The 24,435-nt window shown below is 59.4% G+C and overlaps 13 non-coding genes and 1 pseudogene across 13 annotated transcripts; all 14 read left to right on the top strand.

Moving 5' to 3' along the window:
- The first annotated feature begins 426 nt into the window (after positions 1 to 426).
- Positions 427 to 617, top strand: LOC148819770 (U2 spliceosomal RNA). Its single transcript, XR_016094255.1, has one exon. It is a non-coding gene; the product is annotated as a U2 spliceosomal RNA (small nuclear RNA).
- A 787-nt stretch (positions 618 to 1,404) lies between these two features.
- On the top strand, positions 1,405 to 1,595 carry LOC148819769 (U2 spliceosomal RNA). The gene has a single exon (XR_016094254.1). It is a non-coding gene; the product is annotated as a U2 spliceosomal RNA (small nuclear RNA).
- Positions 1,596 to 2,378: 783 nt separating this feature from the next.
- On the top strand, positions 2,379 to 2,569 carry LOC148819768 (U2 spliceosomal RNA). Its single transcript, XR_016094252.1, has one exon. It is a non-coding gene; the product is annotated as a U2 spliceosomal RNA (small nuclear RNA).
- Positions 2,570 to 3,348: 779 nt separating this feature from the next.
- Positions 3,349 to 3,539, top strand: LOC148819767 (U2 spliceosomal RNA). Its single transcript, XR_016094251.1, has one exon. It is a non-coding gene; the product is annotated as a U2 spliceosomal RNA (small nuclear RNA).
- A 789-nt stretch (positions 3,540 to 4,328) lies between these two features.
- Positions 4,329 to 4,519, top strand: LOC148819766 (U2 spliceosomal RNA). The gene has a single exon (XR_016094250.1). It is a non-coding gene; the product is annotated as a U2 spliceosomal RNA (small nuclear RNA).
- Positions 4,520 to 5,316: 797 nt separating this feature from the next.
- On the top strand, positions 5,317 to 5,507 carry LOC148819765 (U2 spliceosomal RNA). Its single transcript, XR_016094249.1, has one exon. It is a non-coding gene; the product is annotated as a U2 spliceosomal RNA (small nuclear RNA).
- Positions 5,508 to 6,294: 787 nt separating this feature from the next.
- LOC148819764 (U2 spliceosomal RNA) lies at positions 6,295 to 6,485 on the top strand. The gene has a single exon (XR_016094248.1). It is a non-coding gene; the product is annotated as a U2 spliceosomal RNA (small nuclear RNA).
- Positions 6,486 to 12,329: 5,844 nt separating this feature from the next.
- LOC148819763 (U2 spliceosomal RNA) lies at positions 12,330 to 12,505 on the top strand (annotated as a pseudogene).
- A 6,191-nt stretch (positions 12,506 to 18,696) lies between these two features.
- LOC148819762 (U2 spliceosomal RNA) lies at positions 18,697 to 18,892 on the top strand. The gene has a single exon (XR_016094285.1). It is a non-coding gene; the product is annotated as a U2 spliceosomal RNA (small nuclear RNA).
- A 789-nt stretch (positions 18,893 to 19,681) lies between these two features.
- LOC148819761 (U2 spliceosomal RNA) lies at positions 19,682 to 19,872 on the top strand. Its single transcript, XR_016094247.1, has one exon. It is a non-coding gene; the product is annotated as a U2 spliceosomal RNA (small nuclear RNA).
- A 790-nt stretch (positions 19,873 to 20,662) lies between these two features.
- Positions 20,663 to 20,853, top strand: LOC148819760 (U2 spliceosomal RNA). Its single transcript, XR_016094246.1, has one exon. It is a non-coding gene; the product is annotated as a U2 spliceosomal RNA (small nuclear RNA).
- Positions 20,854 to 21,642: 789 nt separating this feature from the next.
- On the top strand, positions 21,643 to 21,833 carry LOC148819759 (U2 spliceosomal RNA). The gene has a single exon (XR_016094245.1). It is a non-coding gene; the product is annotated as a U2 spliceosomal RNA (small nuclear RNA).
- Positions 21,834 to 22,622: 789 nt separating this feature from the next.
- On the top strand, positions 22,623 to 22,813 carry LOC148819758 (U2 spliceosomal RNA). Its single transcript, XR_016094244.1, has one exon. It is a non-coding gene; the product is annotated as a U2 spliceosomal RNA (small nuclear RNA).
- Positions 22,814 to 23,598: 785 nt separating this feature from the next.
- Positions 23,599 to 23,789, top strand: LOC148819757 (U2 spliceosomal RNA). The gene has a single exon (XR_016094243.1). It is a non-coding gene; the product is annotated as a U2 spliceosomal RNA (small nuclear RNA).
- The last annotated feature ends 646 nt before the right edge of the window (positions 23,790 to 24,435 follow it).

Here is a 24,435-nt window from a genome sequence, read left to right as displayed (position 1 = left end):
CTCCAAAAAACTTAGTATATACACCTTTTCTTTCTTTTTTTCGGCAGGCAGGCAGGTGTGTGTGTGTCCCCGTCCCTCCCGAGAGAGCGCTGCCCCTTGCCTCTGCCCGCAGGTGCCGACGGTCCGCTTTCGCTTGCAGCTCACTCGGCACGGCTGCTGCTGGTGGGAGGGGCCTAAGCTAAGGAGGCCGGCCGGCTGGCGCCCCCCGCGGCTGCGGTCGTTGTCGGGCCGTTGACAGGAGATCAAAGAGCAGGGCCCCCGCCCGGGACTGGCGGGCAGGCAGGCGAGCAAGCAGGCAGGCAAGAGAGGGGGAGAGCGGAGTCCGGGCGGCCGGCAGCCGCGTGCGGACCGGGCTCCAGAGGCGTCGGCCTGCGCCGCTGCGCGCCAGCCGGACGCCCGCGCGCCCGCCCAAGGCCGGCGTCGGGCATCGCTTCTCGGCCTTTTGGCTAAGATCAAGTGTAGTATCTGTTCTTATCAGTTTAATATCTGATACGTCCCCCATCGGGGGACCACATATTAAACGGATTTTTGGAACAGGGAGCTGGATCAGGAGCTTGCTCCGTCCTCTCCACGCATCGGCCCGGTATTGCAGCGCCTCCGGGAACGGTGCACTACCTTCTCTCAGCGGTGAAAAGACAGACGTAGCTAGCAAGCAAGCGAGGTGGACCGGAGCTCCTTCCTCTCCGGTCTCGTCTCTCGTCCATCTGTGTGTCTCTGTGTCTCTCTCTCTCCCCCTCCCCGTTCCCGTGCTCCCTCCGTGCACTTTCCCGCGCCTCGACTCTCTCGGCAAGCAGGCCGGCCCCCTTTTCGGCTCCCGTGCGTTTTCCCTCCAAAAAACTTAGTTTTTTCCTCCTTTTTCCAGAGAGGCAGGCGTGGCTTGTGTGTGTGTGTGTGTGTGTGTGTGTGTGTGTGTGTGTGTGTGTGTGTGTGTGTCCCCGTCCTTGCAGGCGGGCCCCTTTCGACAGCCGGCCGTTTTCCCTCCAAAAAACTTAGTATATACACCTTTTCTTTCTTTTTTTCGGCAGGCAGGCAGGTGTGTGTGTGTCCCCGTCCCTCCCGAGAGAGCGCTGCCCCTTGCCTCTGCCCGCAGGTGCCGACGGTCCGCTTTCGCTTGCAGCTCACTCGGCACGGCTGCTGCTGGTGGGAGGGGCCTAAGCTAAGGAGGCCGGCCGGCTGGCGCCCCCCGCGGCTGCGGTCGTTGTCGGGCCGTTGACAGGAGATCAAAGAGCAGGGCCCCCGCCCGGGACTGGCGGGCAGGCAGGCGAGCAAGCAGGCAGGCAAGAGAGGGGGAGAGCGGAGTCCGGGCGGCCGGCAGCCGCGTGCGGACCGGGCTCCAGAGGCGTCGGCCTGCGCCGCTGCGCGCCAGCCGGACGCCCGCGCGCCCGCCCAAGGCCGGCGTCGGGCATCGCTTCTCGGCCTTTTGGCTAAGATCAAGTGTAGTATCTGTTCTTATCAGTTTAATATCTGATACGTCCCCCATCGGGGGACCACATATTAAACGGATTTTTGGAACAGGGAGCTGGATCAGGAGCTTGCTCCGTCCTCTCCACGCATCGGCCCGGTATTGCAGCGCCTCCGGGAACGGTGCACTACCTTCTCTCAGCGGTGAAAAGACAGACGTAGCTAGCAAGCAAGCGAGGTGGACCGGAGCTCCTTCCTCTCCGGTCTCGTCTCTCGTCCATCTGTGTGTCTCTGTGTCTCTCTCTCTCCCCCTCCCCGTTCCCGTGCTCCCTCCGTGCACTTTCCCGCGCCTCGACTCTCTCGGCAAGCAGGCCGGCCCCCTTTTCGGCTCCCGTGCGTTTTCCCTCCAAAAAACTTAGTTTTTTCCTCCTTTTTCCAGGGAGGCAGGCGTGGCTTGTGTGTGTGTGTGTGTGTGTGTGTGTGTGTGTGTGTGTGTGTGTGTGTGTCCCCGTCCTTGCAGGCGGGCCCCTTTCGACAGCCGGCCGTTTTCCCTCCAAAAAACTTAGTATATACACCTTTTCTTTCTTTTTTTCGGCAGGCAGGCAGGTGTGTGTGTGTCCCCGTCCCTCCCGAGAGAGCGCTGCCCCTTGCCTCTGCCCGCAGGTGCCGACGGTCCGCTTTCGCTTGCAGCTCACTCGGCACGGCTGCTGCTGGTGGGAGGGGCCTAAGCTAAGGAGGCCGGCCGGCTGGCGCCCCCCGCGGCTGCGGTCGTTGTCGGGCCGTTGACAGGAGATCAAAGAGCAGGGCCCCCGCCCGGGACTGGCGGGCAGGCAGGCGAGCAAGCAGGCAGGCAAGAGAGGGGGAGAGCGGAGTCCGGGCGGCCGGCAGCCGCGTGCGGACCGGGCTCCAGAGGCGTCGGCCTGCGCCGCTGCGCGCCAGCCGGACGCCCGCGCGCCCGCCCAAGGCCGGCGTCGGGCATCGCTTCTCGGCCTTTTGGCTAAGATCAAGTGTAGTATCTGTTCTTATCAGTTTAATATCTGATACGTCCCCCATCGGGGGACCACATATTAAACGGATTTTTGGAACAGGGAGCTGGATCAGGAGCTTGCTCCGTCCTCTCCACGCATCGGCCCGGTATTGCAGCGCCTCCGGGAACGGTGCACTACCTTCTCTCAGCGGTGAAAAGACAGACGTAGCTAGCAAGCAAGCGAGGTGGACCGGAGCTCCTTCCTCTCCGGTCTCGTCTCTCGTCCATCTGTGTGTCTCTGTGTCTCTCTCTCTCCCCCTCCCCGTTCCCGTGCTCCCTCCGTGCACTTTCCCGCGCCTCGACTCTCTCGGCAAGCAGGCCGGCCCCCTTTTCGGCTCCCGTGCGTTTTCCCTCCAAAAAACTTAGTTTTTTCCTCCTTTTTCCAGGGAGGCAGGCGTGGCTTGTGTGTGTGTGTGTGTGTGTGTGTGTGTGTGTGTGTGTGTGTGTGTCCCCGTCCTTGCAGGCGGGCCCCTTTCGACAGCCGGCCGTTTTCCCTCCAAAAAACTTAGTATATACACCTTTTCTTTCTTTTTTTCGGCAGGCAGGCAGGTGTGTGTGTGTCCCCGTCCCTCCCGAGAGAGCGCTGCCCCTTGCCTCTGCCCGCAGGTGCCGACGGTCCGCTTTCGCTTGCAGCTCACTCGGCACGGCTGCTGCTGGTGGGAGGGGCCTAAGCTAAGGAGGCCGGCCGGCTGGCGCCCCCCGCGGCTGCGGTCGTTGTCGGGCCGTTGACAGGAGATCAAAGAGCAGGGCCCCCGCCCGGGACTGGCGGGCAGGCAGGCGAGCAAGCAGGCAGGCAAGAGAGGGGGAGAGCGGAGTCCGGGCGGCCGGCAGCCGCGTGCGGACCGGGCTCCAGAGGCGTCGGCCTGCGCCGCTGCGCGCCAGCCGGACGCCCGCGCGCCCGCCCAAGGCCGGCGTCGGGCATCGCTTCTCGGCCTTTTGGCTAAGATCAAGTGTAGTATCTGTTCTTATCAGTTTAATATCTGATACGTCCCCCATCGGGGGACCACATATTAAACGGATTTTTGGAACAGGGAGCTGGATCAGGAGCTTGCTCCGTCCTCTCCACGCATCGGCCCGGTATTGCAGCGCCTCCGGGAACGGTGCACTACCTTCTCTCAGCGGTGAAAAGACAGACGTAGCTAGCAAGCAAGCGAGGTGGACCGGAGCTCCTTCCTCTCCGGTCTCGTCTCTCGTCCATCTGTGTGTCTCTGTGTCTCTCTCTCTCCCCCTCCCCGTTCCCGTGCTCCCTCCGTGCACTTTCCCGCGCCTCGACTCTCTCGGCAAGCAGGCCGGCCCCCTTTTCGGCTCCCGTGCGTTTTCCCTCCAAAAAACTTAGTTTTTTCCTCCTTTTTCCAGAGAGGCAGGCGTGGCTTGTGTGTGTGTGTGTGTGTGTGTGTGTGTGTGTGTGTGTGTGTGTGTGTGTGTGTGTCCCCGTCCTTGCAGGCGGGCCCCTTTCGACAGCCGGCCGTTTTCCCTCCAAAAAACTTAGTATATACACCTTTTCTTTCTTTTTTTCGGCAGGCAGGCAGGTGTGTGTGTGTCCCCGTCCCTCCCGAGAGAGCGCTGCCCCTTGCCTCTGCCCGCAGGTGCCGACGGTCCGCTTTCGCTTGCAGCTCACTCGGCACGGCTGCTGCTTGTGGGAGGGGCCTAAGCTAAGGAGGCCGGCCGGCTGGCGCCCCCCGCGGCTGCGGTCGTTGTCGGGCCGTTGACAGGAGATCAAAGAGCAGGGCCCCCGCCCGGGACTGGCGGGCAGGCAGGCGAGCAAGCAGGCAGGCAAGAGAGGGGGAGAGCGGAGTCCGGGCGGCCGGCAGCCGCGTGCGGACCGGGCTCCAGAGGCGTCGGCCTGCGCCGCTGCGCGCCAGCCGGACGCCCGCGCGCCCGCCCAAGGCCGGCGTCGGGCATCGCTTCTCGGCCTTTTGGCTAAGATCAAGTGTAGTATCTGTTCTTATCAGTTTAATATCTGATACGTCCCCCATCGGGGGACCACATATTAAACGGATTTTTGGAACAGGGAGCTGGATCAGGAGCTTGCTCCGTCCTCTCCACGCATCGGCCCGGTATTGCAGCGCCTCCGGGAACGGTGCACTACCTTCTCTCAGCGGTGAAAAGACAGACGTAGCTAGCAAGCAAGCGAGGTGGACCGGAGCTCCTTCCTCTCCGGTCTCGTCTCTCGTCCATCTGTGTGTCTCTGTGTCTCTCTCTCTCCCCCTCCCCGTTCCCGTGCTCCCTCCGTGCACTTTCCCGCGCCTCGACTCTCTCGGCAAGCAGGCCGGCCCCCTTTTCGGCTCCCGTGCGTTTTCCCTCCAAAAAACTTAGTTTTTTCCTCCTTTTTCCAGGGAGGCAGGCGTGGCTTGTGTGTGTGTGTGTGTGTGTGTGTGTGTGTGTGTGTGTGTGTGTGTGTGTGTGTGTGTGTGTGTCCCCGTCCTTGCAGGCGGGCCCCTTTCGACAGCCGGCCGTTTTCCCTCCAAAAAACTTAGTATATACACCTTTTCTTTCTTTTTTTCGGCAGGCAGGCAGGTGTGTGTGTGTCCCCGTCCCTCCCGAGAGAGCGCTGCCCCTTGCCTCTGCCCGCAGGTGCCGACGGTCCGCTTTCGCTTGCAGCTCACTCGGCACGGCTGCTGCTGGTGGGAGGGGCCTAAGCTAAGGAGGCCGGCCGGCTGGCGCCCCCCGCGGCTGCGGTCGTTGTCGGGCCGTTGACAGGAGATCAAAGAGCAGGGCCCCCGCCCGGGACTGGCGGGCAGGCAGGCGAGCAAGCAGGCAGGCAAGAGAGGGGGAGAGCGGAGTCCGGGCGGCCGGCAGCCGCGTGCGGACCGGGCTCCAGAGGCGTCGGCCTGCGCCGCTGCGCGCCAGCCGGACGCCCGCGCGCCCGCCCAAGGCCGGCGTCGGGCATCGCTTCTCGGCCTTTTGGCTAAGATCAAGTGTAGTATCTGTTCTTATCAGTTTAATATCTGATACGTCCCCCATCGGGGGACCACATATTAAACGGATTTTTGGAACAGGGAGCTGGATCAGGAGCTTGCTCCGTCCTCTCCACGCATCGGCCCGGTATTGCAGCGCCTCCGGGAACGGTGCACTACCTTCTCTCAGCGGTGAAAAGACAGACGTAGCTAGCAAGCAAGCGAGGTGGACCGGAGCTCCTTCCTCTCCGGTCTCGTCTCTCGTCCATCTGTGTGTCTCTGTGTCTCTCTCTCTCCCCCTCCCCGTTCCCGTGCTCCCTCCGTGCACTTTCCCGCGCCTCGACTCTCTCGGCAAGCAGGCCGGCCCCCTTTTCGGCTCCCGTGCGTTTTCCCTCCAAAAAACTTAGTTTTTTCCTCCTTTTTCCAGAGAGGCAGGCGTGGCTTGTGTGTGTGTGTGTGTGTGTGTGTGTGTGTGTGTGTGTGTGTGTGTGTGTGTGTCCCCGTCCTTGCAGGCGGGCCCCTTTCGACAGCCGGCCGTTTTCCCTCCAAAAAACTTAGTATATACACCTTTTCTTTCTTTTTTTCGGCAGGCAGGCAGGTGTGTGTGTGTCCCCGTCCCTCCCGAGAGAGCGCTGCCCCTTGCCTCTGCCCGCAGGTGCCGACGGTCCGCTTTCGCTTGCAGCTCACTCGGCACGGCTGCTGCTGGTGGGAGGGGCCTAAGCTAAGGAGGCCGGCCGGCTGGCGCCCCCCGCGGCTGCGGTCGTTGTCGGGCCGTTGACAGGAGATCAAAGAGCAGGGCCCCCGCCCGGGACTGGCGGGCAGGCAGGCGAGCAAGCAGGCAGGCAAGAGAGGGGGAGAGCGGAGTCCGGGCGGCCGGCAGCCGCGTGCGGACCGGGCTCCAGAGGCGTCGGCCTGCGCCGCTGCGCGCCAGCCGGACGCCCGCGCGCCCGCCCAAGGCCGGCGTCGGGCATCGCTTCTCGGCCTTTTGGCTAAGATCAAGTGTAGTATCTGTTCTTATCAGTTTAATATCTGATACGTCCCCCATCGGGGGACCACATATTAAACGGATTTTTGGAACAGGGAGCTGGATCAGGAGCTTGCTCCGTCCTCTCCACGCATCGGCCCGGTATTGCAGCGCCTCCGGGAACGGTGCACTACCTTCTCTCAGCGGTGAAAAGACAGACGTAGCTAGCAAGCAAGCGAGGTGGACCGGAGCTCCTTCCTCTCCGGTCTCGTCTCTCGTCCATCTGTGTGTCTCTGTGTCTCTCTCTCTCCCCCTCCCCGTTCCCGTGCTCCCTCCGTGCACTTTCCCGCGCCTCGACTCTCTCGGCAAGCAGGCCGGCCCCCTTTTCGGCTCCCGTGCGTTTTCCCTCCAAAAAACTTAGTTTTTTCCTCCTTTTTCCAGAGAGGCAGGCGTGGCTTGTGTGTGTGTGTGTGTGTGTGTGTGTGTGTGTGTGTGTGTGTGTGTGTGTGTGTGTGTGTGTCCCCGTCCTTGCAGGCGGGCCCCTTTCGACAGCCGGCCGTTTTCCCTCCAAAAAACTTAGTATATACACCTTTTCTTTCTTTTTTTCGGCAGGCAGGCAGGTGTGTGTGTGTCCCCGTCCCTCCCGAGAGAGCGCTGCCCCTTGCCTCTGCCCGCAGGTGCCGACGGTCCGCTTTCGCTTGCAGCTCACTCGGCACGGCTGCTGCTGGTGGGAGGGGCCTAAGCTAAGGAGGCCGGCCGGCTGGCGCCCCCCGCGGCTGCGGTCGTTGTCGGGCCGTTGACAGGAGATCAAAGAGCAGGGCCCCCGCCCGGGACTGGCGGGCAGGCAGGCGAGCAAGCAGGCAGGCAAGAGAGGGGGAGAGCGGAGTCCGGGCGGCCGGCAGCCGCGTGCGGACCGGGCTCCAGAGGCGTCGGCCTGCGCCGCTGCGCGCCAGCCGGACGCCCGCGCGCCCGCCCAAGGCCGGCGTCGGGCATCGCTTCTCGGCCTTTTGGCCAAGACCAGGGGAGAGATCGTTGGACCGCTACCAGTGCCTGCAGACTTTTGGATCCAGAGGGAATTTTCGTGTTGCTGGTTCCTGTTTTCCGGAGAGTTGCTTTTTCTTGCAAGGAGGATACTTTTGAAGACCTTTGAGAAGAGTGTCGGAAGGCTGTTTTCTCGCAATGGCCGAGGGCCAGGCCCCCCCCGGGTGGGCCAGCCAGGCTCCTCGGCTGAAATGGACCTTGCGTTTTAAATGGGTGAGAGAGAAAGAAATGATGGGTAGATATGAGTTTGAATGCAAGATTTTGTTTGGAATTCTGAAAGCGATACCTATTGAAGTGAAGTGTTTGCAAGGAAACAGGCCTTTTGGCTTTTTTGATGTGACCTTTAATAATGATCAGATTTACAAGAGAGTCTCTGGGATGTGTGAGGAAATGGTGAATGATGAACTGTTACGGGACTTTGAGATTTTGGGTCTGGCTCAGGATGATGTGCGATTTATAATCGTAACTATGCATGACCCCTTCATTGAGGATGACATTATCACTGCTTACCTGTGGATGCATGTGGATGTCCTGGCAGGCCCCCAGATAATTGGTGACAGATTCCGGGTCTGGAACGGGAGGCGCAGATACCAGGTGCGGCTCAGGCGGAATGTTGGGCGCGCGGACGGGTTCTCACACCCCCCGTCGGCTTTCTTCCTGGGTCAAAGCAAAGGTTACATTTATTATCAGAACCAGCCGTCCTACTGCAGGAAGTGTTGTTCCTTCGGCCACATGGACAAAGACTGCACTGCCACCTCCTGTTCGAGGTGTGGAGCACGGGACCACACTAAAGGGAGATGTTTCCAGAAAACTTGCTCTCTGTGTGGGGATACAAACCATCTGTATAGAGAATGCGTATGGAGAGACCCGGAGATGGCCAGGGAACAAGAGAGAGGCTTCCCAGATGCCGCACCGGTGGAATCTGACTCGGAGCAAGAAGGAGATGAGGAAGACGAAAGAAAAGAGGAAGGCAAAGGAACTGAGAGGACAGAGGGGAACAGGAATGAAAACGTCGAAACAGGTGACGGCAAAGAGATCGAGGGTGAGGAGAGAGCAGAAGTGGATGTGAGTGAAGCATCAGACACCGGTTTGGACAGCAGCGGTAGCTTACCTGCTGGTCAGGTGGCTAGAGCCGTGGACCTGTTCGAGCACCTGCCGCAAGATGGCCTGGCGATGGACCTGGGTGACTTCGACCTGGAGGGGAATGTGGCAGTCCAGAAAAGGCCAAGGGAGGATTCCGAAGAAGAGCTGCCTGCGGGGGAGGAGAAGAAGGCCAAGGAGGACGTTCACGCAGAGGAGGGTGTAGAGGAAGGCATGGTGATGGAATCCTCCCCTGAGCGGGAGGAGGCTGCAGTGTCGCATTGGGGTCAGAAGGGGCACCTGTTAAAAGAAAGAGTAATGGAGTCGCCTTACCTGCACTGCGTTTCGGTGGCTCCGAGCGTGGTGCAGTCCACTTCAGAGGAGGAGGGCTCAACCCCTTATAGGACAAGTGACACAAGTTCTTCGGAGACGGACAGCTCTGCAGAACCAGATGTGGATCCTGGGGGGAGAGATGGTGGGAGGTCGAGATGACCTTCAAAATCTTAACTGTAAATGTTAGAGGATTGAAAAATAGGTCTAAAAGGATTGCTGTGTTTAAAATTTTGCGTGAAAATAAGTTTGATATATGTTTTTTACAGGAAGTGCATTTGGGTGGTGATACAGATGTGAAGCGGTTTTCTAAAGATTGGGATTCGGGGAAGTCCTTTTGGTGTGTGGGGGGAGTCCATTCTTCTGGGGTTGGTATATTATTTGGGAATATTCACATTGAGGTTACAGAAACTTATATGGTGCGGCCAGGGAGAATCCTGGTGGTGGATGGGGTTTATTTAAACACAAAGATGAGGTTTATAGTCGTCTACGCACCGGCAGATAGGACCTCTAGGGGGAGCTTTTTCTCCGACCTAGTCCCCTGGTGTGTGACTAATAGAAAATTAGTGATTGCCGGTGACTTTAATGAAGATCTAAATAAAAGAACAGCAGGATCCCTAGAAATTAACAAACTGCTGAGGGATTTTGACCTTTTTGATAGTTTCTGTCGTAAAGGGCCTGCAGCAGTAGGGTTGATTCCCCCAGTTACCTGGAGGAATGCAGCAGGGGCCGCCAAAAGATTGGATTACGTGTTCTTGTCTCGAGGGTTGGTGATTGCTAAAGCCTCGGTCGTACCCTTTTACTTTTCAGATCACGAATTGCTGGTGGTGGAGGTGGAAGGTGTGGGGGTCAAGTTTGGTCCAGGTTACTGGAAATTAAACACAGCCGTGCTGAGTGAGGACGGTTATAAGGAGCTAATCAGAGACAAATGGTCCTTTTGGCTAGGACAGAAACAAGAGTGGCCGTCATTAATTCAATGGTGGGAGTATGTTAAGTGGCAGGTGAAGGAAATCTCAATCCGGTATTGTAAGCGCCGAAACCAAAGAAAGAACTTTGAAGTGAGAAGGCTTCAAAAAGAGTTAGAAAACATGTATGAGGAGACAAACAAAGGTGTAGATTTTAATTTCTCGAAGGCCCAGGAGCTGAAGGCGCGACTTAGAGAACTTTACCTTAGACAACCCAGAGAGCTTTTAATCAGAGCTGGCATCGGTTTTCTGGATGGACAAGAAGAGGTCTCAGGTTTGCTTTTTAAATCAGTCAAAGCCAAGCGGGTTAAAAGAGCATTCGGGAGTTTGTTTACTGCAGAGGGGGAGGTGGTAAGTACTCCGCATGGAATGTTGGATGAAGCCGTAAAATATTTTACTACTTACTTCAATAAGAGGGAGGGGGAGTCTGTAAAGGGGGTTGGTGGTTTGGAGCACATTGAGAAGAAGGTCAGTGCTGAGGAAAACAGGGCTCTAGTGACACGCATTGAGCTAGCCGAAGTTGAGGGGGCGACTCGGAGAATGAAAACTGGGAAAGTTCCGGGGGTTGACGGCATCCCGGTAGAATTTTACCTGACTTTCTGGGATTTGATAGGTTCATCATTGCTCGAAGTCTTTCAAGCAATTCTAGATGGTGGAGCTTTGGGAGACACAATGGCACAGGGAGTTTTGTCTCTGTTATTTAAGAAAGGTGATCCTAAGAGGCTAGAAAATTGGAGGCCTATCCAATTATTGTGTGTCGAATATAAAATCCTGGCAAAAATTTTGTGTGATAGGATAAGGAAAGTCCTGCCATCAGTAATACAGCCGGATCAGACCTGTGGCGTGGCGGGTAGGTCCCTACACTGGAACCTTGGCCTGCTCAGAGATACCATTGCTTGGGCAGAAGACAGACATCAGTGTCTGTTGATAGCCAGTCTTGACCAAGAGAAGGCATTTGATAGGGTGGATCATCAATGCTTGTGGGAAGTGTTAGATCGTTATGGTGTCAGCGGTAGTTTCATCTCTTGGCTGAAGGCCCTGTATGGAGGTGCTTCCACCAGAGTCAACATAAATGGTTTTATGAGTGAACCCTTTGATGTAAGCAAGGGCGTCAGACAAGGCTGTCCTTTGTCTCCAATTTTATATGTAGTCTACATAGAGCCACTATTGGAGTTGATAAGACGAGATAGAAGGGTTGAGGGCATAGTGATCCCGGGAAGCGGAGGCCTCCAAACTAAAGTGTTGGCCTACGCGGATGACGTTGTCTTAACTTTGAGCTCAGATAGAAGCCTTTTAGTCGCACTGGAGCTGATAGAAGTCTTTAACCAATGCACAGGTGCAAGATTGAACAGAAATAAGAGCAGTGTGCAGTATTTCGGCCCTTGGAGTAACAGGGATGAGGTGGTAGGAGGTCTGTCTCTGGAAATGGATTCTTTGAAAATACTGGGAGTGCAGTTTGACAGGGAAGGGACTGGAAGAAGGAATTGGGAGACTCGTTTATCCCAGGTGAATAGCAAACTTGGCCTGTGGAAAAAAAGATCACTGTCCTATTCAGGGAAGGTTTTGGTACTGAAAGGTGACATTTTACCAAGTCTTGTGCACATTGCAAAGGTCTTTCCTATGCCTGCTTGTTTTAGACGCTCCTTAACTAAGATGGTGTTTGATTTTGTATGGGGGGGTGGTTATGAGTATGTGAAGCGTCTAGATATGTACAGGGACATTAGTGAGGGAGGTAGAGAAGTCCCAGATCTACCCATTAAACTAGATGCCATATTTGTGGCTGACCTTTGTAAAGCGGTAGATGACAAGATCTCATATAAACATCAGTTCTTTGTCCGGCTTTGGTTTGCCTGGGTCGTCAGGCCTTCAGAAGTGTGGAGGAACGACGTTCCCAAGGCTGAAATTCTACCGTGGTTCTACGAACATGCGGCTGCATGGCTAAGGAAATACGCAAAAGATGCGGACAGGTCAGTGATTGTCTCCCACAGGCTCTTATATAAGACAGCTAAGAGCAATGAAAAGGGAACAAATGTGGTGGTTCCGACTGATGTCTGGAAAAGGGTGCAACCTAAGAGCCTGGATAACAGGCTCAAAGACTTAAATTGGATGTGTGTTTGGGGACGTCTGCCAGTAAGGGAGGTAATGCACAGACATAAGCTGGCTCGTTCAGCGACTTGCCCAAGACCGCAATGTGCAGAGGTGGAGTCTATCACTCATGTGTTCTGGGGTTGCAGAATTGCAAAAGCAGTGTGGGGGCAGATGTCGGATCTTTTTAATAAACTGGAACCGGGGTTTGTTCTATCTGGGGATAAAATCTTGAGACGGTGGGGCAGGTCTTCAAGATCTGTGAGACACGACCTTGTAATCTGGTTTTTAATCAGTATGGTAAAATTTGTGTTATGGGGATCGAGAAACAATTTGGTCAAGCATGGCCATGTGGAAGGGGCTGGGGCAATATGTGGGAGGGTTCGTTTTGAGCTGCAGAAGATGTTGTCAGTAGAAGTGCGTAGGTGGGGTTTTCACGCAGCAAAAGAAAAATGGAAACCGCTGCTGGATTAATGGAATAAGTTTTGCCGTTTGTGGATTGTGATTTATGTTCTGTGATTTTGTCTTGTATTGTCATAATAAATGTAAAAAAAAAAAAAAATCTGTTCTTATCAGTTTAATATCTGATACGTCCCCCATCGGGGGACCACATATTAAACGGATTTTTGGAACAGGGAGCTGGATCAGGAGCTTGCTCCGTCCTCTCCACGCATCGGCCCGGTATTGCAGCGCCTCCGGGAACGGTGCACTACCTTCTCTCAGCGGTGAAAAGACAGACGTAGCTAGCAAGCAAGCGAGGTGGACCGGAGCTCCTTCCTCTCCGGTCTCGTCTCTCGTCCATCTGTGTGTCTCTGTGTCTCTCTCTCTCCCCCTCCCCGTTCCCGTGCTCCCTCCGTGCACTTTCCCGCGCCTCGACTCTCTCGGCAAGCAGGCCGGCCCCCTTTTCGGCTCCCGTGCGTTTTCCCTCCAAAAAACTTAGTTTTTTCCTCCTTTTTCCAGAGAGGCAGGCGTGGCTTGTGTGTGTGTGTGTGTGTGTGTGTGTGTGTGTGTGTGTGTGTGTGTGTGTGTGTCCCCGTCCTTGCAGGCGGGCCCCTTTCGACAGCCGGCCGTTTTCCCTCCAAAAAACTTAGTATATACACCTTTTCTTTCTTTTTTTCGGCAGGCAGGCAGGTGTGTGTGTGTCCCCGTCCCTCCCGAGAGAGCGCTGCCCCTTGCCTCTGCCCGCAGGTGCCGACGGTCCGCTTTCGCTTGCAGCTCACTCGGCACGGCTGCTGCTGGTGGGAGGGGCCTAAGCTAAGGAGGCCGGCCGGCTGGCGCCCCCCGCGGCTGCGGTCGTTGTCGGGCCGTTGACAGGAGATCAAAGAGCAGGGCCCCCGCCCGGGACTGGCGGGCAGGCAGGCGAGCAAGCAGGCAGGCAAGAGAGGGGGAGAGCGGAGTCCGGGCGGCCGGCAGCCGCGTGCGGACCGGGCTCCAGAGGCGTCGGCCTGCGCCGCTGCGCGCCAGCCGGACGCCCGCGCGCCCGCCCAAGGCCGGCGTCGGGCATCGCTTCTCGGCCTTTTGGCTGCGATCCTTAGTACGTGGCAGGCCCGCGGCTGAGGTAACACCAAAAGACCGGGGAGAGAAGACCGGAGAGGACACCGCCTGGAGGAGACTACGCTGCTGGATTTGCCGGATTTGGACTTTGGATTGGCTTGGACTGCGCTTCGGATTTTCGTTTCCTGGATTGGACGCTTGGACACCAGAAGACTTCGGTTTTGGTGAGAAGGCTGCTTCGGCAGCCGCAAAGGCTGCGGAACGATGGCTGCGGATCCCGGGGCGGCGAGGACGGCTGAGGAGGGTCCCAAGATCCGGAAGACCATCCGCTTCATCTGGAAGCTGGATGGAGAGATGCCGGGGAGGGACGTCTTCGAAGAGGAGATCCTTTTTGGGATCCTGGGTTTGGACGTGGCGGATATCAAGTGCTTGCAGGGGAATCGGGCGCAGCGCTATATGGATCTCTCGTTCGTGGAGGAGAAAGGACATCGCGGCGCTTCCGAGAAGATCATGAAGGCTAAGGAAAGTGGCAGGCTGGAGAATTACGTGTGTCTGGGGCTCCAGAGCAACAATGAAAGGTCAGTGATTCTGCACATGTTTGACCCCTTTGTTCCCGATAGTGACGTCACGACCTTCCTCCGTCGTTACGTCGACGTGTTGGACCCCCCTCGTATCATCATGGACCCTTACAAGGTCTGGACCGGGAAGAGGCAGTATCACGTTGAGCTGAGGCCAGACGACAGAAGTAAGGATGGTTTCGCCCACCCGCCTGCCACTTTCGCCATTGGTCCAGGTAGGGGGTACTTGTTCTACGGGAATCAGCCGCCGTTCTGTCGGAAGTGTCGGGAGTCCGGGCACCGGGAGGCCGAGTGTAACGCGGCGGAGTGTGGGAAGTGCCACCGGCGGGGTCATCAGGCCCGGAACTGCCCCGTTAAAGAGTGTTCCTTGTGTGGCAACACTGGCCATTTGTATCGCAACTGCCTCCTTAGGAACGCCGAGTATGCCAGAGCTGTCCATGACGGATCCGGCCTGGCGGTGGGAGAAACGGAGTCGGACGGCAGTGAGGCTGGGGACACCGAGGACGAACATCAGGATGGTGGTGGAGCGGTCCCTGGGGGAGCCGGGAAGGATGCCGGATGGACGGTGGTGGTGCGGCCGAGACGGAAAGGGAAGGGGAAGGGGAGGCAGCATGAGGAGGACGGCGACGATCCGCAGGAGGGACCATCTCGGGTCGAAGACGGGGTGGTCGGGAGCTGGGCGGATGTGGTGAAGGCCCCCCCCCCCGCCCGAGCAGACGCAGGACCAACCGCAGCACGGGGGGCAGGTGAGGAGGAGGAGGAGATGCACCACATGCCTGTGTTGAGGAAGAAGCCTAGGAAGCGGTCGCAGGCTGGCAAGGGACAGATGGAGACGGGCGACAAGAAGAAGAAGACATCCAGGGAGTACTACGGGGAGGCGGAGCTCGTCCCGGAGACGGTAGCAGCTCTGGTGACGGCGCCAGAGCAGGAGGTGATGGCAGACCGGGAGGTGATGGCAGACCAGGAGGAGATGGAGGAGGGGGCAGCGCCAGCGTCAACGCAGGACGGCCAGGAGCTGGGGGACACCGCAGGCTCCCTCCCCCCTGGGCAGGGAGACAGAGTCATGGCACGGGGCCCCTTCTCTGTGGCGCAGTGCCTTTCAGGTGAGGGGAGCCCTGTGGTGACGTGCCAGGTCGACACCCCGGACCGCGAGTACTCGCGCCGGCCTGACCCTGACCCGGGCTCCAGCCCCAACCCCTCTCCCGACCCCCCTCCCCCCGACCCCGACCCCGACCCCCACCCTGACCGGGGCCCCGACCCCGGCCTCGGTCCCAGCCCCGGATTTGTTCTCGATCCCGGGCCCGACCCCGTCTCTGACATGGAGGTGGGCGTGAGCCCAGTCCCTTCGGTCACCTACATCGAGGGGACAGACACCGACAGTTCGGTCAGTGCAGCAGGGGCAGAGCATCCACTCAGCTCTAGCTCCAGCGACGGTATGGAGAGTGACAGCCCCCCGGAGCAGCCATGACCTTCACAGTGGCCACGGCTAATGTGAGGGGTCTGCGGAACCGGGAGAAACGAGCTGGAGTTTTCCGATATTTGTCCCAAAGGCTTTTGGATATTTGCTTTTTGCAGGAGACCCATCTGAAAGACCACGACGATGTGCTCGCTTACCAGAAGGAGTGGACAAAGGGGCCCTCGTGGTGGAGCGTTGGGGGGGTGAACTCCTCTGGCGTGGGCATCCTGTGTGGTTCCCCAGGGTTTGCGGCACAGGTGGTCAGCTCTGTGGTCCCCGGGCGCCTGCTGGTGGTCGACGGGACCCGGCACGGGGTGCGGACCCGGCTGATCGGTGTGTATGTCCCGGCGGACCGGCGGCAGCAGGGCTCCTTCCTGAAAGATCTGGAGCCCCTGCTGTACACAAACAGAGAGCTGATCATCGGCGGGGATTTTAACATCGACCTGGGGGACTCACAAGGTGAGGGTGCCCATGGGTTACGGTCTCTGATTGCAGATTTTGGCCTGCGGGACGGATTTCAGAATGTCGCACATCACACCTGGGACAACGGAAGGGGGACCTTCAGGCGGCTGGATTATGTCTTCACTTCGGCGAACTGGACGACCCTAAGCAGGCAAGCGACCCCTACTTGGTTTTCCGACCATCACATGCTGACGGCTTCCTTTGGTGTTGAGGACCCTCGTTTCCAGGCCGGATACTGGAAGCTGAACAGGCAAGTCCTGCAGGAGGCGAGATACCAGAGGAAGATCGCTACAGTGCTGAGGGCATGTGCGGAGAGGAGGGACGCCTTCAGTTCGGCGGTGCACTGGTGGGAGTCCTGTAAGCGCACCATCGCGGTGGTGACGAAGAAGTACTGCAGGATCCGCCGCAGCTTGGAGGACCGCCAGTGCACCAAGCTCCAGGAGGAGCTCGAGGCACTGTATGCGCAGCTGAACCAAGGGGGCGCTTACGAGGGGGAGAAGATCGCCCACATCAAGAGCCTGCTTAGGGGTAAGTGGCTGCAGTGGGCTAAGGACTTTCTTTTCAGGCTCCGTGGAGTCTGGAGGGAGAATGACGAAAGCTGCTCGTCCCAGTTCTTCGGCGCCGTGAGGAGGCAACAAGAGCGAGGCTTCTTTGACGGCGTTCGGAGGACGGACGGGTCTGTAGCCACTTCCATACCCGGGATGTTGGAGTGTGCCACAGAATATTACAGCACCCTGTTTGCTGAGAAGGAGACCGACGCCGGTATCAGGAGCAGGCTCCTGGACGGAGTGGAGCCGGCGGTAGACGACCCCGCTGCTCTGGGCGGGGCAGTGTCAGGGGCAGAGATCCGATCTGCCCTGATGGGGATGAAGAAGGGCACTGTCCCTGGCATAGACGGTCTACCGACCGAGTTTTACCTCACCTTTTTTGACCAGCTGGAGCCGCTCTTGGTGCAGGTATTCAACGAGGTGCTGGATCGTGATGGGCTCGGTGCCACCATGAAGATCGGTGTCATCTCCCTCGTCCATAAGGGAGGTGACAAGGCAGACCTGGGGAATTGGCGGCCAATCCAGCTCCTGTGCACTGACTATAAGATCTTGGCCAGGGTGCTGGGCGGCCGCCTGAGAACAGTGATGCCGGCCTTGGTGCAGGCTGACCAGACGTGTGGTGTGGCAGGCCGCAAGATCAGCTGGACCCTGCAGCTGATCCGCGACGTCATCGCGTGGGTGGAAGATAGAGGCCTGCCGCTCCTGCTGGTGAGCCTCGACCAGACCAAGGCCTTTGACCGGGTCCATCACGAGATTCTGTGGGCACTCCTGAAGAGGAAGGGTCTGCCGGACGGGTTTGTCAGGTGGGTCCGGACCTTGTACAACGGGGTGGCATCCCGGGTATGCGTCAACGGAGCGTTGGGCGGGCATATTCCAGTGCGGTGTGGTGTGCGACAGGGCTGTCCTCTCTCGCCCCTGCTGTATGTGCTTTTCCTAGAGATCCTCCTGGACCAGCTCAGGAGGGATCCGGGAGTGGATGGGATCCTGGTGCCAGGTGGAGGAGGGCAGATGGCGAAGATCGCGGCATATGCAGACGACGTCACGCTCTTCCTGGGCTCTGAAGGCGGCCTGGGGAGGGCGCTCAGCATTGTCGAGGATTTCTCAAGAGGTACCGGCGCCCGACTGAACAGGGCCAAGAGCTTAGTGAAGGTCTTCGGGACCTGGCCGAGCGAGCCGCGGGACTTTGGCGGTCTGTCACGGACGACTGGGCCGCTGAAGATCCTGGGGGTGAGCTTTCACTCCACAGATCCTGGAGGTGTCAACTGGGAGGCCGGGTTCCGGAAAGTCAACCGGAAGCTAGGCCTGTGGCAGCAACGATCGCTAACCTGGATCGGGAAGGCGCTGGTACTGAAGGCGGAAGTCCTGCCTCTGCTTCTCCACCTGGCGGTAGTGTACCCCCTGCCGGTCCGGAAGCGGAGAGATCTGGTGAGGAGCATCTTTAACTTCGTCTGGGGTCACACCTACGAACGGGTGAAGAGGTGTGATATGTACAGACCCCTGGCCGATGGGGGTCGGGGGATCTTGGACTTCCCGGCGAAGTTGGACTGCGCCTTCATAGCGAGCCTGTGCACGGTCCTGCACGACAACCCGGCCCACCTGTGCAGCCGGTTTGTCAGTCTCTGGCTGGCGGCGAGCATGCGGCACCTGACGGTCTGGACCAACACGACCCCCAAAGCAGAGCGGCTCCCGCTGCACTACCGCCACGCAGTGCGGTGGCTGCGGGCACACCCGGGGATCAAGGAAGGGACGAACTGTTTGAATCACAGGACCATGTACAGGATGGTGAAGGCGGAAGAACGGCCGGCGATCCCGGGTGTGTCCCGGATCATCTGGCAGCGGGTCCAGCCGGGGGGGCTGGATAACAAGCTGAAGGACCTGAACTGGCTCTGCGTGTGGGGTCGGCTGACGGTCAGGGCCGTCATGCATGCGCACGGGCTCTCCAGACAGAGCCTGTGCCCGCGACACGGCTGCGCGGGCGAAGAGACGGTGGGTCACGTCTTCTGGGAGTGTGCCTTCGCCCAGAGGGTGTGGAGATCGTGCGGGACCCTCTTTGCACAGGTAAGCCCCGATTCCCCCATCACGCAAGCGTCCGTCCTGAGAGGGATCGCCGGCATCCGGGGCCGGAACCGGAAATTCCTGCTGTGGCTACTGGTCAGCCTGGTCAAGGCCTTCATCTGGGATGCCCGGACAGACCTGGTGAAGCACGGCGTGGAGAAGCCTGCTTTTGGGATCCTGCGGAGGGTGAAGGAGGAGGTGGCCAGGAGGGTCCAGTGGGACATTCATAGATGGGGGTTTGCTGCAGCAAAAGAGCGCTGGAAGGATTTGTGCACGGGACATTAGGGGGGTGTTGGTGTGGGACTGTTTTATGATTTGTTAACGGACTTTTTTCTAATAAAAAATATAAAAAAAAATCTGTTCTTATCAGTTTAATATCTGATACGTCCCCCATCGGGGGACCACATATTAAACGGATTTTTGGAACAGGGAGCTGGATCAGGAGCTTGCTCCGTCCTCTCCACGCATCGGCCCGGTATTGCAGCGCCTCCGGGAACGGTGCACTACCTTCTCTCAGCGGTGAAAAGACAGACGTAGCTAGCAAGCAAGCGAGGTGGACCGGAGCTCCTTCCTCTCCGGTCTCGTCTCTCGTCCATCTGTGTGTCTCTGTGTCTCTCTCTCTCCCCCTCCCCGTTCCCGTGCTCCCTCCGTGCACTTTCCCGCGCCTCGACTCTCTCGGCAAGCAGGCCGGCCCCCTTTTCGGCTCCCGTGCGTTTTCCCTCCAAAAAACTTAGTTTTTTCCTCCTTTTTCCAGGGAGGCAGGCGTGGCTTGTGTGTGTGTGTGTGTGTGTGTGTGTGTGTGTGTGTGTGTGTGTGTGTGTGTGTGTCCCCGTCCTTGCAGGCGGGCCCCTTTCGACAGCCGGCCGTTTTCCCTCCAAAAAACTTAGTATATACACCTTTTCTTTCTTTTTTTCGGCAGGCAGGCAGGTGTGTGTGTGTCCCCGTCCCTCCCGAGAGAGCGCTGCCCCTTGCCTCTGCCCGCAGGTGCCGACGGTCCGCTTTCGCTTGCAGCTCACTCGGCACGGCTGCTGCTGGTGGGAGGGGCCTAAGCTAAGGAGGCCGGCCGGCTGGCGCCCCCCGCGGCTGCGGTCGTTGTCGGGCCGTTGACAGGAGATCAAAGAGCAGGGCCCCCGCCCGGGACTGGCGGGCAGGCAGGCGAGCAAGCAGGCAGGCAAGAGAGGGGGAGAGCGGAGTCCGGGCGGCCGGCAGCCGCGTGCGGACCGGGCTCCAGAGGCGTCGGCCTGCGCCGCTGCGCGCCAGCCGGACGCCCGCGCGCCCGCCCAAGGCCGGCGTCGGGCATCGCTTCTCGGCCTTTTGGCTAAGATCAAGTGTAGTATCTGTTCTTATCAGTTTAATATCTGATACGTCCCCCATCGGGGGACCACATATTAAACGGATTTTTGGAACAGGGAGCTGGATCAGGAGCTTGCTCCGTCCTCTCCACGCATCGGCCCGGTATTGCAGCGCCTCCGGGAACGGTGCACTACCTTCTCTCAGCGGTGAAAAGACAGACGTAGCTAGCAAGCAAGCGAGGTGGACCGGAGCTCCTTCCTCTCCGGTCTCGTCTCTCGTCCATCTGTGTGTCTCTGTGTCTCTCTCTCTCCCCCTCCCCGTTCCCGTGCTCCCTCCGTGCACTTTCCCGCGCCTCGACTCTCTCGGCAAGCAGGCCGGCCCCCTTTTCGGCTCCCGTGCGTTTTCCCTCCAAAAAACTTAGTTTTTTCCTCCTTTTTCCAGGGAGGCAGGCGTGGCTTGTGTGTGTGTGTGTGTGTGTGTGTGTGTGTGTGTGTGTGTGTGTGTGTGTGGTGTGTCCCCGTCCTTGCAGGCGGGCCCCTTTCGACAGCCGGCCGTTTTCCCTCCAAAAAACTTAGTATATACACCTTTTCTTTCTTTTTTTCGGCAGGCAGGCAGGTGTGTGTGTGTCCCCGTCCCTCCCGAGAGAGCGCTGCCCCTTGCCTCTGCCCGCAGGTGCCGACGGTCCGCTTTCGCTTGCAGCTCACTCGGCACGGCTGCTGCTGGTGGGAGGGGCCTAAGCTAAGGAGGCCGGCCGGCTGGCGCCCCCCGCGGCTGCGGTCGTTGTCGGGCCGTTGACAGGAGATCAAAGAGCAGGGCCCCCGCCCGGGACTGGCGGGCAGGCAGGCGAGCAAGCAGGCAGGCAAGAGAGGGGGAGAGCGGAGTCCGGGCGGCCGGCAGCCGCGTGCGGACCGGGCTCCAGAGGCGTCGGCCTGCGCCGCTGCGCGCCAGCCGGACGCCCGCGCGCCCGCCCAAGGCCGGCGTCGGGCATCGCTTCTCGGCCTTTTGGCTAAGATCAAGTGTAGTATCTGTTCTTATCAGTTTAATATCTGATACGTCCCCCATCGGGGGACCACATATTAAACGGATTTTTGGAACAGGGAGCTGGATCAGGAGCTTGCTCCGTCCTCTCCACGCATCGGCCCGGTATTGCAGCGCCTCCGGGAACGGTGCACTACCTTCTCTCAGCGGTGAAAAGACAGACGTAGCTAGCAAGCAAGCGAGGTGGACCGGAGCTCCTTCCTCTCCGGTCTCGTCTCTCGTCCATCTGTGTGTCTCTGTGTCTCTCTCTCTCCCCCTCCCCGTTCCCGTGCTCCCTCCGTGCACTTTCCCGCGCCTCGACTCTCTCGGCAAGCAGGCCGGCCCCCTTTTCGGCTCCCGTGCGTTTTCCCTCCAAAAAACTTAGTTTTTTCCTCCTTTTTCCAGAGAGGCAGGCGTGGCTTGTGTGTGTGTGTGTGTGTGTGTGTGTGTGTGTGTGTGTGTGTGTGTGTGTGTGTGTCCCCGTCCTTGCAGGCGGGCCCCTTTCGACAGCCGGCCGTTTTCCCTCCAAAAAACTTAGTATATACACCTTTTCTTTCTTTTTTTCGGCAGGCAGGCAGGTGTGTGTGTGTCCCCGTCCCTCCCGAGAGAGCGCTGCCCCTTGCCTCTGCCCGCAGGTGCCGACGGTCCGCTTTCGCTTGCAGCTCACTCGGCACGGCTGCTGCTGGTGGGAGGGGCCTAAGCTAAGGAGGCCGGCCGGCTGGCGCCCCCCGCGGCTGCGGTCGTTGTCGGGCCGTTGACAGGAGATCAAAGAGCAGGGCCCCCGCCCGGGACTGGCGGGCAGGCAGGCGAGCAAGCAGGCAGGCAAGAGAGGGGGAGAGCGGAGTCCGGGCGGCCGGCAGCCGCGTGCGGACCGGGCTCCAGAGGCGTCGGCCTGCGCCGCTGCGCGCCAGCCGGACGCCCGCGCGCCCGCCCAAGGCCGGCGTCGGGCATCGCTTCTCGGCCTTTTGGCTAAGATCAAGTGTAGTATCTGTTCTTATCAGTTTAATATCTGATACGTCCCCCATCGGGGGACCACATATTAAACGGATTTTTGGAACAGGGAGCTGGATCAGGAGCTTGCTCCGTCCTCTCCACGCATCGGCCCGGTATTGCAGCGCCTCCGGGAACGGTGCACTACCTTCTCTCAGCGGTGAAAAGACAGACGTAGCTAGCAAGCAAGCGAGGTGGACCGGAGCTCCTTCCTCTCCGGTCTCGTCTCTCGTCCATCTGTGTGTCTCTGTGTCTCTCTCTCTCCCCCTCCCCGTTCCCGTGCTCCCTCCGTGCACTTTCCCGCGCCTCGACTCTCTCGGCAAGCAGGCCGGCCCCCTTTTCGGCTCCCGTGCGTTTTCCCTCCAAAAAACTTAGTTTTTTCCTCCTTTTTCCAGGGAGGCAGGCGTGGCTTGTGTGTGTGTGTGTGTGTGTGTGTGTGTGTGTGTGTGTGTGTGTGTGTGTGTGTGTCCCCGTCCTTGCAGGCGGGCCCCTTTCGACAGCCGGCCGTTTTCCCTCCAAAAAACTTAGTATATACACCTTTTCTTTCTTTTTTTCGGCAGGCAGGCAGGTGTGTGTGTGTCCCCGTCCCTCCCGAGAGAGCGCTGCCCCTTGCCTCTGCCCGCAGGTGCCGACGGTCCGCTTTCGCTTGCAGCTCACTCGGCACGGCTGCTGCTGGTGGGAGGGGCCTAAGCTAAGGAGGCCGGCCGGCTGGCGCCCCCCGCGGCTGCGGTCGTTGTCGGGCCGTTGACAGGAGATCAAAGAGCAGGGCCCCCGCCCGGGACTGGCGGGCAGGCAGGCGAGCAAGCAGGCAGGCAAGAGAGGGGGAGAGCGGAGTCCGGGCGGCCGGCAGCCGCGTGCGGACCGGGCTCCAGAGGCGTCGGCCTGCGCCGCTGCGCGCCAGCCGGACGCCCGCGCGCCCGCCCAAGGCCGGCGTCGGGCATCGCTTCTCGGCCTTTTGGCTAAGATCAAGTGTAGTATCTGTTCTTATCAGTTTAATATCTGATACGTCCCCCATCGGGGGACCACATATTAAACGGATTTTTGGAACAGGGAGCTGGATCAGGAGCTTGCTCCGTCCTCTCCACGCATCGGCCCGGTATTGCAGCGCCTCCGGGAACGGTGCACTACCTTCTCTCAGCGGTGAAAAGACAGACGTAGCTAGCAAGCAAGCGAGGTGGACCGGAGCTCCTTCCTCTCCGGTCTCGTCTCTCGTCCATCTGTGTGTCTCTGTGTCTCTCTCTCTCCCCCTCCCCGTTCCCGTGCTCCCTCCGTGCACTTTCCCGCGCCTCGACTCTCTCGGCAAGCAGGCCGGCCCCCTTTTCGGCTCCCGTGCGTTTTCCCTCCAAAAAACTTAGTTTTTTCCTCCTTTTTCCAGGGAGGCAGGCGTGGCTTGTGTGTGTGTGTGTGTGTGTGTGTGTGTGTGTGTGTGTGTGTGTGTGTGTGTCCCCGTCCTTGCAGGCGGGCCCCTTTCGACAGCCGGCCGTTTTCCCTCCAAAAAACTTAGTATATACACCTTTTCTTTCTTTTTTTCGGCAGGCAGGCAGGTGTGTGTGTGTCCCCGTCCCTCCCGAGAGAGCGCTGCCCCTTGCCTCTGCCCGCAGGTGCCGACGGTCCGCTTTCGCTTGCAGCTCACTCGGCACGGCTGCTGCTGGTGGGAGGGGCCTAAGCTAAGGAGGCCGGCCGGCTGGCGCCCCCCGCGGCTGCGGTCGTTGTCGGGCCGTTGACAGGAGATCAAAGAGCAGGGCCCCCGCCCGGGACTGGCGGGCAGGCAGGCGAGCAAGCAGGCAGGCAAGAGAGGGGGAGAGCGGAGTCCGGGCGGCCGGCAGCCGCGTGCGGACCGGGCTCCAGAGGCGTCGGCCTGCGCCGCTGCGCGCCAGCCGGACGCCCGCGCGCCCGCCCAAGGCCGGCGTCGGGCATCGCTTCTCGGCCTTTTGGCTAAGATCAAGTGTAGTATCTGTTCTTATCAGTTTAATATCTGATACGTCCCCCATCGGGGGACCACATATTAAACGGATTTTTGGAACAGGGAGCTGGATCAGGAGCTTGCTCCGTCCTCTCCACGCATCGGCCCGGTATTGCAGCGCCTCCGGGAACGGTGCACTACCTTCTCTCAGCGGTGAAAAGACAGACGTAGCTAGCAAGCAAGCGAGGTGGACCGGAGCTCCTTCCTCTCCGGTCTCGTCTCTCGTCCATCTGTGTGTCTCTGTGTCTCTCTCTCTCCCCCTCCCCGTTCCCGTGCTCCCTCCGTGCACTTTCCCGCGCCTCGACTCTCTCGGCAAGCAGGCCGGCCCCCTTTTCGGCTCCCGTGCGTTTTCCCTCCAAAAAACTTAGTTTTTTCCTCCTTTTTCCAGGGAGGCAGGCGTGGCTTGTGTGTGTGTGTGTGTGTGTGTGTGTGTGTGTGTGTGTGTGTGTGTGTCCCCGTCCTTGCAGGCGGGCCCCTTTCGACAGCCGGCCGTTTTCCCTCCAAAAAACTTAGTATATACACCTTTTCTTTCTTTTTTTCGGCAGGCAGGCAGGTGTGTGTGTGTCCCCGTCCCTCCCGAGAGAGCGCTGCCCCTTGCCTCTGCCCGCAGGTGCCGACGGTCCGCTTTCGCTTGCAGCTCACTCGGCACGGCTGCTGCTGGTGGGAGGGGCCTAAGCTAAGGAGGCCGGCCGGCTGGCGCCCCCCGCGGCTGCGGTCGTTGTCGGGCCGTTGACAGGAGATCAAAGAGCAGGGCCCCCGCCCGGGACTGGCGGGCAGGCAGGCGAGCAA

This window comes from Atractosteus spatula, chromosome 15 (genome assembly GCF_055471065.1).
Source record: "Atractosteus spatula isolate fAtrSpa1 chromosome 15, fAtrSpa1.hap1, whole genome shotgun sequence".
Lineage (NCBI taxonomy): Eukaryota > Metazoa > Chordata > Actinopteri > Semionotiformes > Lepisosteidae > Atractosteus > Atractosteus spatula.
This window is presented reverse-complemented; position numbering and strand designations above follow the sequence as displayed.